The following is a 12,896-nucleotide window of genomic DNA, read 5'->3' as shown; positions in this document are numbered from 1 at the left end:
TCCCAGGTTCAAGGATCCTCCTTTGCTTAAGGATCATCCCAGGTTCAAGGATCCTCCTTTGTTCCAGGATCATCCCATGTTCAGGGATCCCTTCAGATACCAGGATCCTTGAAGAATTTGCAAACAGGAAGTCCAGATGTCCATCAAGGAGATTTTATTCCAATGCAAACCATTGCTTCCACTGGTCCCTCCATCATCCCAGAATCCCAGCAACATGGATTCACATCCAATGTTCCTAACTTGAACCCGATGGGAGGTAACACTTTTAATAATTCTTATACCACTAACCATGGATTCGTGCAGGATACAGGTATCAACCATGCTATGGCCAGAGAACTGCAGAAACTGAAGGATATGATCTCAAGTGTTCCAGGGGTAGTTAAACCTATCCCGGAGATTGCAGATGGAAGCCATAAGGTATCTCGTTTCGCACCACCAATTTGTGATGCTGAGATACCCAAAAGGTTCCATATCCCTACTATGAAGCTGTATGATGGTACTACGGATCCTGAGGAACACATAGCACAATACAGGGAGAGGATGGAGATCAATCCAATTCCAGAAAAGTTATGCCTATGCAAGGGATTTGGATCCACTCTTACTGGATTAGCTCTTAAATGGCTGCTAAGTGTTCCCCCTTACTCTATTACTTCGTTTGCTAGTTTAGTTAATTTATTCAATAATCAATTCTCTTGTAGTAGAAAATTTGAAAGATTGACTAGTGATTTATATAGGATAACTCAGGGTCATAATGAATCATTAAGGGATTATATAACCAAATTTAGTAAAGAATCCTTGGACATTCCCAACTTGGATGTGGCCACGGCTGTTGAGGCCTTCAAAATGGGATTGCTTAGGGATTCATTGTTCTATGATGATCTTGTTATGACACCGTGCAGGAACCTAGACGAAGTAAGAACTCGGGCACTCAGGTTCATCCGGCTAGAGGATGACAAGAGGATCCAGGAGAGACAAGTAGGATCCTCAAAACAAGAAAAGCAAGGATCCTCTTTCAAAAGCAACAAATTCAAATCCTACAATAAAACCGACAACCAGAACGTGCATGCTGTTGACCAAGAAGAGGATGATGAGGATTATCCACCGATTTCTGAATATTGTTTTTCCGTTGATAATCATGAACTAATCCTTGCAATGCAGAATCTAGGAGAAAAAGCCAGATGGCCCAGAAAAAACGACAAACCAGCCGCAACCAAAGATAAATCAAAGTGGTGTGCATACCATGAAGATTTTGGGCATTTGACAGAGGAATGCATCGCATTACGAAAGGAAATTGGATAACTGCTGAGCAAGGGGCATTTGAAAGAGTTGTTGGGAAGAAAAAAGCAAAGGACTCAGGATCCTGAGAGGGTCCCTGAGAAAGCTCCAGCTCCTCTGGCAGATGCACAAGTAATTAACTTTATATCTGGAGGACCAGACATCTGTGGTACATCCTTCTCAGCAGCTAAAAGGCATGCAAAGGAAGCTAAAATGGATAACGAAGAAAGACCTATTCGAACATCAAGTGTCTCGGAAGGAAAAATCATAACCTTTGATGAGGATGATAGAATTAACATCCAGGATCCTCATCATGATAGTTTAGTTATTACTCTTTTTATTTCTAACCATTTTGTCCGCAGGATCCTTATTGACGGAGGAAGCTCAGTAAACATTATCCAGCTTGATGTTCTGAAGAAAATGGGTATCCCTGAATCAGATATCACACCAAGATCCTCCGTGCTTGTAGGATTTAGTGGCGAAACTAAGAAAACCCTGGGGGACATTAAACTCCCAATTTATGTGGAAGGATTACATAATTATCAAAAATTTTGTGTTATTGACTGTTGTCTTGTTGTAATGTTATCCTTGGCAGGCCTTGGATACACGATATGAAGGCAGTCCCGTCCACCTACCATCAGTGTGTGAAGCTTCCTAGCCTATGGGGAATAATCAAGATCGATAGTGATCAACAGGAGGCTAAGGATTGTTACACCTCATCAATGAAACCAGCCTCGAAATCAAGGGAGCAATAGCAATTAAAGTATCCTCCAAGGGGTGTCTTGGAGTCAAGAGAGCAGGATGTGGACGAAATCCTCTTGGATCCTGATGATCCTGAATCCAAGATCTACATCGGATCAGGGATCCTTGATAAAATGAAAGAAGACATAGTATCCTTCCTCAAAAGAAGAAAATCTACCTTTGCATGGAAACATGAGGATATGACAGGTATATCTAAGGATATTATCACTCATAAACTTGGCATTGACAGGTCAGTTAAACCGATCCATCAAAAAAGGAGGAAGTTTGCACCAGAAAGAAATGTCATTATCCAGGAAGAGGTAGAAAAATTACTACGAGCAGGTATGATCAGAGAAGTGAAATATCCAAAATGGTTGGCCAATGTGGTTGTTGTTCAAAAGAAAAATGGAAAGTGGAGGGTATGTGTCGATTTCACTGATTTGAATAAGGCATGTCCCAAGGATCCTTTCCCATTACCCCACATTGACTCCATGGTGGATGCAACGGCGGGTCATGAACTGTTAACCTTTATGGATGCATCATCTGGATTCCAACAAATTCAGATGGAACCATCTGACCAAGAGGATACGGCTTTTATGACCCCAACCGGTTTATATTGTTATATTGCTATGCCTTTTGGATTAAGAAATGCAGGTGCAACATATTAAAGGCTGGTGAATATGATGTTCAAAGATCAAATTGGACAAACCATGGAAGTGTACATAGACGATATGGTGGTGAAATCCAAAAAAGCTGAGGATCACCTAAGGGACTTGGAGGAAGCATTTGATATCCTTGATAATTATAACATGAAGCTTAATCCTTCAAAATGTCACTTTGGTGTTAAAGCAGGTAAATTCATAGGATATATGGTAACTCAGAGGGGTATTGAAGCAAGCCCGGAACAAATCAAAGCATTGATGAATATCAAATCCCCTGCCAACGCTAAGGATGTGCAAAGGCTAACAGGCAGGATAGCAGCTCTAAACAGATTCATATCCAAATCCTCAGAAAGGTGTAAGGAATTCTATGACATCCTAAGAAAGAACAAGAAATTTGAGTAGACTGAAAAGCATGAGAATGCTTTACAAGCCCTCAAAGAATACATGTCCTCAGCTCCAGCGTTGATGAAACCAGAAAAAGGAGATGTGTTATCCTTATATCTGGCGGTATCCTCAAAAGCAGTAAGTGCAGTCCTTGTTAAGGATCATGAAGGTACCCAATATCCTGTCTATTATGTAAGTAAGAGTTTACTTGATGCCGAATCCAGGTATTCACACCTTGAAAAACTTATTCTTGCACTGATTATGGCATCTACTAAACTAAGACATTATTTTGAAACCCATGTTATTGTTGTTAGAACTAATTTCCCAATTAAGAATGTCCTCGGGAAACCAGAGATGTCCGGAAGAATGGCTAAGTGGGCAGTAAAGCTCAGTGCCCATGATATAAGATATGAGCCTAGAACAGCCATCAAATCTCAAGCATTAGCAGACTTTGTGGCTGATTTCAGTAGTGATTTACAAAAGGAAACCGAATTGGAAGTCCAGCAGCTGGATGAGACCAAGGATCCTTGGATACTACATACTGACGGATCCTCAAATGTCAAAGGCACAGGGCTTGGCATACTACTAAAATCGCCACAGGGGGACATAATACCCCACTCCATAGCCTGTGAGTTCCAAGCCACTAACAATGAGGCTGAATATGAGGCCTTGATCGCTGGTTTGCAAATTGCTAAGCATGTGGGAATCAGGTATCTTGAGGTATACGTGGATTCATTGTTAATCACTAATCACTTTAATGGATCCTATGCTGTTAAAGGTGAAAAACTAACCAAATATTTAGAGATAGTCAAAGAATTGGCACTCTCCTTTGTTTCTTTCAGTTTAACACAGGTACCAAGGGAGGAAAATACAGAAGCTGATGCATCGGCCAACCTAGGATCATCTTTGAAGATCCCAGAGGATATAAGTATCCCCATCATCCATATCCTGGCTCCTGCTATTGAAAATCAGGTGGCCATGGAAATAGAAGAGGATACTCAATCTTATTCAGGATCATGGATCTCACCAATCATAAGATACTTACAACACGGGGAAATTCCTATGGGAGAAAATCCCAGGGCTTTCAGGATTAAGGTATCTCAATTCACAATCTTAAATAATGTGCTATATAAGCGATCTCTTGGAGGACCATATTTAAGATGTATCGAGGATCCTGAAGTTCAAGAAGTGTTAAAAGACTTCCATGAAGGAGATTGTGGAAACCACACTGGGGGCAGGGCATTGTTCTCAAGGATCTTAAGGACAGGATACTACTGGCCAACTATGAAAAGGGATGCTGTGGAGTATGCTAAGAAGTGTGATCCTTGTCAAAGACACAGCAATATCCTTCATCAGCCGGCTGAATTTCTACATCCTATACCATCCTCTTGGCCATTCATGAGATGGGGGATGGATATAGTTGGCAAGCTCCCTAAGGCACCTGGTGGAAAAGTATTCATGCTTGCTATGACTGACTACTTCTCCAAGTGGATAGAGGCTGAAGCTTTTGCCCAAGTCAGAGAGAAAGAAGTTATATCCTTTATTAAGAGAAACATTATAACTAGATTTGGCATTCCTTCTGAAATTGTATGTGATAATGGTTCGTATTTTCAATCTTTCCATTTTTGGCAAGTCTACCACTTTCTATTTTTGTAAGTTGTACCTTCGTGGTATTTGTTTCTAATTCCAAATTGTACTCGAGACTTGAAATCATAATGAAAATGCATGATTTTATCCATATTTTGTGTTTGAATGCTATGTATTGTTGAAACAATTGAAACACGTTGAAACTATGTTAAACACGTAAAAACAGAGAAATTACATCTTAATTCCAGCTCTTTAATTCATCGTTGCCAAGAGATTACCCTAAATCGTACAAAAATTGGGAGTTTATACGCTAATTTGGTAAAAATATTGAAGTTTGGGTTAAATTTGACTATTATATTATTTTATTATTATTTTAAATGAATAAAATAATAATTTAAATTAAATAAATAAATATTTTCTGAATTTTTATTGGTTTTTGAACATTTTTGTTAGTAAATCTAACCCCGTTAGTGAAAACCAGGTTAAATCAGCCTAACCTAGTTAGTTTTATTAAAGAACAGCACTAACTGAGTTAGAAAACTCAGTTAGTGGCTAACCCAGTTAGTTAAAACTAACTGTATTAAAAAATGGGATTTTGTGCATGAACCGGGATTCGAACTCGCGTCCCTCAGTTCGCAAGCACGCGCTCAAACCAACTGAGTTGTGACACAACTTGTGATTAATCTTGACCTGCAATATATTTATCACGTAATTAATGCGTGAATTCAAAACAAAAAGAAACCGCCATGTCTGTTATGCTTCTCCATCTTCTTCGTTTAACTTCCAACCGGAAAACTTGAGACTCTCCATTTTCTGTAACCGACCCCGTCCTTCTGTATATAATCGCGACCCCCTCATCATTTCTTTGTCCTTTTTGTTCGATCCAAACCGCAACCGAAACCAACCTGAAGCCAAACCAACCCGATACGAGTCTTCGCCGGGAAACCGAGGACCACCGGAACCACCACCTCGTCGCCGGAACTTCGACAGCCTGCACCACCACCGTCGCCGTAGCCGCCGGTGACCCGTCCAGTACGAGATTCGGATTTCTTTTCCGTTTTATCTTGTTAACAGCTTTTAGTATTATGTCTAATATTATTATTATTATTATTATTATTATTATTATTATTATTATTATTATTATTATTATTATTATTATTATTAATAATATTATTATTATTTAAACAAAATTTCTGTTACTATTATTGTTATTATTATTTTTTTTAAACAGAAATAATATTAACAGAATATTTTTTTAAATAGTCCGAGTTATTATTTTATTCAGATTCATTAAATCAGAAATTATATTTTTAAAATCAGATTTAATATTTTATTTAAAATCAGAATTTTATTTAAATATTAAATCAGAATATATACTTTTAATCAGAAATTGTATTATTTATTTAAATTTTATTATTTCAGAATTTTCTATTTAAATCAGAATTCGTATTTATATTTTAAAATCAGAAATTTTATTTAATAAATCAGATTTAATTAATTACAAAACTAATCAGATTTATAATAATTATTTATTTATTAAAAACAGATTATTATTTCAGAATTTTATTTCTTATTTATTTAAATCAGATTTATAATTATTATTTATTTAAAACAGTTTTTATTATTTCAGAATTTATAATTATTATTCCAGAATTTATTATTTAAATTTTCAGATTTATTGTCTTATTTGATATAACTAGAATTTTATAAATAAGTTATTAATTATAGAATTGTTAATTAATGTTAACTTATTTTAGATAATTTTATACATATTTAAATTCTTATTTGTTTAATCCAATATTTTGGAAATCTATTTGTGATATCTTGGTTAATCTTTATTTTATCTATTTATTTGTCATAAATTATTAAATATATAAGGCATATAATTTATATAAATTAGAGATATTAATTCTATTTTATTGATTGCCTAGTTAATTAATAATTTCCAAAATTCCCAATAATTGATAAATCCTTCCAACTTAATAGGGTAATCTTCTTGTGCACATCTCTTGGGATTCTATCAGTCTATTATTCTATCTTATACCAATAAACGCAACGCACTCTAAGGTGAGTATACATGACCCATTTTCTATTTTACACTTTTGGGTGTAGTATGCATTTCCTATATCAAAAACACTATGTTAAACATTTTTGCACTATCTATCCACATTTCTTGTGAATCTATTTGACTCATGTTAATCATGTTATGCTAATGTTAAACATTTATGGCTGTGTGTTCATTAACTTTGCAAGCCTCCCCTAACAATGGCAGCGCTGTAGGTTGTAACGCCCCTCCCGTAATATTATGGGTATTGTTAGGATTTTTAACTCTATGTTACCACCCTTTCGAGGGTTAGGCTATGTTAATTGCGTTAAACTATGGTTTGAACACATAGTTTCATCGTTACGAGTATAACTGTTAATATGAATTCAAGTATTCACGTGGACTAGATCCTGTTAAACTATTTTAACTCTATTATGCTATGTACAAACTTGTATACTCGCCAGCATGTTTTGTAGTAGAAAATTTGAAAGATTGACTAGTGATTTATATAGGATAACTCAGGGTCATAATGAATCATTAAGGGATTATATAACCAAATTTAGTAAAGAATCCTTGGACATTCCCAACTTGGATATAGCCACGGCTGTTGAGGCCTTCAAGATGGGGTTGCTTAGGGATTCATTATTTTATGATGATCTTGTTATGACACCATGCAAGAATCTAGATGAAGTAAGGACTCGGGCACTCAGATTCATCCGGTTAGAGGATGATAAGAGGATCCAGGAGAGACAAGCAGGATCCTCAAGACAAGAAAAGCAAGGATCCTCTTTCAAAAGCAACAAATTCAAATCCTATAACAGAACTGACAACCAGAATGTGCATGCTGTTGACCAAGAAGAAGATGATGAGGATTATCCTCCGATTTCTGAATATTGTTTTTCCGTTGATAACCATGAACTAATCCTTGCAATGCAGAATCTCGGAGAAAAATCCAGATAGCCCAGAAAAAATGACAAACCAGCTGCAACTAAAGACAAATCAAAGTGGTGTGCATACCATGAGGATTTTGGGCATTTAACAGATGAATGCATCGCATTGAGAAAGGAAATTGGATATCTGCTGAGCAAGGGACATTTAAAAGAGTTGTTGGGAAGAAAAAAGCCAAGGACTCAGGATCCTGAAAGGATCCCTGAAAAAGCTCCAGCTCCTCCGGCATATGCACAAGTGATAAACTTTATTTCTGGTGGGTTAGACATCTGTGGTACATCCTTTTCAGCAGCTAAAAGGCATGCAAAGGAAGCTAAAATGGATAACGGAGAAAGACCTATTCGAACATCAAGTGTCTCGGAAGGAAAAGTGATAACCTTTGATGAAAATGATCGCGTTGATATCCAGGATCCTCATCATGATAGTTTAGTTATTACTCTCTTTATTTCTAACCATTTTGTCTGCAGGATCCTTATTGACGGAGGAAGCTCAGTAAACATTATCCAGCTTGATGTTCTGAAGAAAATGGGTATCCCAGAATCAGATATCACACCAAGATCCTCCGTGCTTGTAGGATTTAGTGGAGAAACTAAGAGAACCCTGGGGGACATCAAACTCCCAATTTATGTGGAAGGATTACATAACTATCAAAAATTTTGTGTTATTGACTGTCTGTCTTGTTGTAACGTTATCATTGGCAGGCCCTGGATACACGATATGAAGGCAGTCCCATCCACCTACCATCAATGTGTGAAGCTCCCTAGCCCTTGGGGAATAGTCAAGATCGATAGTGATCAGCAGGAGGCTAAGGATTGTTACACATCATCAATGAAACCAGCCTCGAAACCAAGGGAGCAATAGCAATTAAAGTATCCTCCAAGGAGTGTCTTGGAGGCAAGGGAGCAGGATGTGGACGAAATCCTGATGGATCCTGATGATCCTGAATCCAAAATCTATGTCGGATCAGGGATCCTTGGCAAGATGAAAGAAGACCTTGTATCCTTCCTCAAAAGAAGAAAATCTACCTTTGCATGGAAACATGAGGATATGACAGGTATATCTAAGGATATTATCACTCATAAACTTGGCATTGACAGGTCATTTAAACCAATCCATCAAAAAAGGAGGAAGTTTGCACCAGAAAGAAATACCATTATCCAGGAAGAGGTAGAGAGATTGCTACGAGCAGGTATGATTAGAGAAGTAAAATATCCAAGATGGCTGGCCAATGTGGTTGTTGTTCAAAAGAAAAATGGAAAGTGGAGGGTATGTATCGATTTCACTGATTTAAATAAGGCATGTCCCAAGGATCCTTTCCCATTACCCCACATTGACTCCATGGTGGATGCAACGGCGGGTCATGAACTGTTAACCTTTATGGATGCTTCATCTGGATTCCAACAAATTCAGATGGAACCATCTGACCAAGAGGATACGGCTTTTATGACCCCAACCGGTTTATATTGTTATATTGCTATGCCGTTTGGGTTAAGAAATGCAGGTGCAACATATCAAAGACTGGTGAATATGATGTTCAAGGATCAGATTGGAAAGACTATGGAAGTATACATAGATGATATGGTGGTGAAATCCATAAAAGCTGAGGATCACCTAGGAGACTTGGAGGAAGCATTTGATATCCTTGACAGATATAACATGAAGCTTAATCTTTCAAAATGTCACTTTGGTGTAAAGGCAGGTAAATTCTTAGGATATATGGTAACCAAGAGGGGCATTGAAGCAAGTCCGGAACAAATCAAAGCATTGGTGAATATCAAATCTCCTGCCAACGCTAAGGATGTGCAAAGGCTAACAGGCAGGATAGCAGCTTTAAACAGATTTATATCTAAATCCTCAGAAAAGTGTAAAGAATTCTATGATATCCTAAGAAAAAACAAGAAATTCGAATGGACTGAGAAGCATGAGAGTGCTTTACAAGCCCTCAAAGAATACCTGTCCTCAGCTCCAGCGTTGATGAAACCAGAAAAAGGAGATGTGTTATCCTTATATCTTGCGAATGTCCTCAGGAAACCAGAGATGTCTGGAAGGATGGCTAAGTGGGCAGTAAAGCTTAGTGCCCATGATATAAGATATGAGCCCAGAACAGCAATCAAATCTCAAGCATTAGCAGACTTTGTGGCTGATTTCAGTAGTGATTTACAAAAGGAAGCTGAACTAGAAGTCCAGCAGCTGGATGAGACCAAGGATCCTTGGATACTACATAATGATGGATCCTCAAATGTTAAAGGCACGGGGCTTGGTATACTACTAAAATCGCCACAGGGGGACATAATACCCCACTCCATAGCTTGTGAGTTCCAAGCCACTAACAATGAGGCTGAATATGAAGCCTTGATTGCTGGTTTGCAAATCGCTAAGCATATGGGGATCAGGTATCTTGAGGTATACGTGGACTCATTGCTAATCACTGATCACTTTAATGGATCCTATGCTGTTAAAGGTGAAAAACTAACCAAATATTTAGAGATAGTCAAAGAATTGGCACTCTCCTTTGTTTTCTTTAGTTTAACACAGGTACCAGGGGAAGAAAATACAGAAGATGATGCATTGGCTAATCTAGGATCATCCTTGAAAATCCCAGAGGATATAAGTATCCCCATCATCCATATCCTAACCCCTGCTATTGAAAATCAAGTGACCATGTAAATAGAAGAAGATTCTGCAATGATCCTTAGTGAGGATACTCAATCCTGCCCAGGATCATGGATCTCACCAATCATGAGATACTTACAACATGGGAGATTCCTATGGGAGAAAACCCTAGGGCTTTCAGAATTAAGGTATCTCAATTCACAATCTTAAATAATATATTGTATAAGCGATCTCTTGCAGGACCATATTTGAGATGTATCGAGGATCCTGAAGTCCAAGAAGTTCTAAAAGACTTCCATGAAGGAGATTGTGGAAACCACACTGGGGGCAGGGCATTGTTCTCAAGGATCTTAAGGACAGGATACTACTGGCCAACTATGAGAAGGGATGTTGTGGAGTATGCTAAGAAGTGTGATCCTTGTTAAAGACACAGCAATATCCTTCACCAGCCGGCTGAATTTCTACACCCTATATCCTCTTCTTGGCCATTTATGAGATGGGGGATGGATATAGTTGGCAAGCTCCCTAAGGCACCTGGTGGAAACGTGTTCATGCTTGCTATTACTGATTACTTCTCCAAGTGGATAGAGGCTGAAGCTTTTGCCCAAGTCAGAGAGAAGGAAGTTATATCCTTTATTAAGAGAAATATTATAACTAGATTTGGCATTCCTTCTGAAATTATATGTGATAACGGTTCCAAATTTATTGGGAGCAGAACTACTAACTTTTGTGACAGCTGGGGGATTAAGATGATAACATCAACACCAGTCCACCCACAAGCCAATGGACAAGTAGAATCATCCAACAAGATCATCATCAACAATCTGAAGAAGAAACTTGGATCCAAGAAGGGGAAATGGGCAGAAGAATTACCTTATGTGCTTTGGGCTGATAGGACAACCCCCAAGAATGCTACTGGTCAAACACCATTCTCTTTGGTATTTGGGGCAGAATCAGTGATCCCAACAGAAATGGTGGTTCCAACTGCTAGAACAAGTACCCGTGATCCTGAGGAGAATGATGCAAACCTGGCTCAAGACTTGGATACTATTGAGGAAATCAGGGATCTGGCTAGGATAAGGATGGCTAGCTACCAACAAAGAATGGCTGGTGCTTACAACAAAAATGTCAGGATAAGGAAACTCCAAGTTGGGGATATGGTATTGAGAAAAGCATTCCAGAATACCACCAATCCTGCTGATGGGAAATTGGCACCAAAATGGGAAGGCCCTTATTTGATTGAAGCCGAAGCAGGAAAGGGGGCATATAGATTGCTAACCATGGAAGGTAATTTGTTACCAAGAGCCTGGAATGCTGTCCACTTGAAGAAATATTTCATGTGAGCAGGATCCTCCTGGCACGTATAATCCTTACATTAGAAATATCCTTGAAGGATCCCTGAGGTGTCAATGATCCTTACCCTGGTAATGTCCTAATCTTGAATTATTTCATTTTCTTATTATTTATGGATAAGGATCATGTATCCTTCATCCTTCTCTCACAAGATTTTGAGTTCTGATAGTCCAGGTATCCTTAGCATATTGTTGATAATCTTCCGAAGCAATTTAGATCCTTGGGTTCAACCCCAGTTGTTTGGGCTTGTCCCCAGTTATCTTTGGGCTTGTCCCCAGTTTCGCCTGTAGCGCACGATGATCCTGGTATAGTTCAAGTCTTTGGGACCAGTACTCGCTTTAGGGGCTGATAATTCCATCGTACTGGCTATACCTAGGATCCTACGTATAATGGTAGACGTACCATACATCCGTTCCTAAGGTTTCTAACGTTTTCACGTTAGCTAAGGTTTTGGCATTATCATGTCACTAAGTTTGGATAGTCGCCAGTAAGGGCCATACTCCAGTTCACCTATGATCCTTGGGCTTGTCCCCAGTTATCCTTTGGGCTTGTCCCCAGTGATCCTTTGGGCTTGTCCCCAGTTATCCTTTGGGCTTGTCCCTAGTTATCCTTTGAATTGTTGGGCTTGTCCCCAGTTACTAACTTGTCTTTCATATTGGCTCAGTTCCAAGTTATATTCTATTTTCAGGTTTTCGAAGTTAAACAACTAAGGATCCTCAATCCTTGTTATCTACTAAGGCTTTTCTTATGTTTACCCTGGTTACAGTATTAACGGTAAGGATCCTAGCTTGGATCCTCAGGTATGATCCTTAACTATTTTTAATTTCATTCATTATTCATTTGAATAACCCTTATACCTTGACAACTGAACCTATGATCCTTAAAATGAACTACTTTTTGGAAGTTTTCGACTATAGGATACTTGATCCTGGATCATATCCTAAATTTCTTAAACATAATTTGATTAACTTTTCTTACTCAGACAAGTATAAATCAAAACAATTGAAAGTTTAAATGATATACAAGGATAACATCTCAGGATAAGTCAAAAGTTAAAAGTTTTATTCATTCACAAAATATTTAACCCTTTAAAGTTGTCAAAATTGCCAACCCAAGTTTCTACCAGCAAAACGTGGCCCGTCCACATGGGTTGGCAAAGGGTGTCCATTGTTCATGCGGTCATAGCAGTGCAGGAAATAAAGGTCGGCAGGATAACAAGTGGCTTCATCCCCCAAACAGAGGATCCCTCCACCACCTATTATCCTACCTATTGTTCAAAGGATCCATGA

This window comes from Helianthus annuus, chromosome 5 (assembly GCF_002127325.2).
Source record: "Helianthus annuus cultivar XRQ/B chromosome 5, HanXRQr2.0-SUNRISE, whole genome shotgun sequence".
Lineage (NCBI taxonomy): Eukaryota > Viridiplantae > Streptophyta > Magnoliopsida > Asterales > Asteraceae > Helianthus > Helianthus annuus.
Note: the sequence above shows the minus strand (reverse complement) of the source record.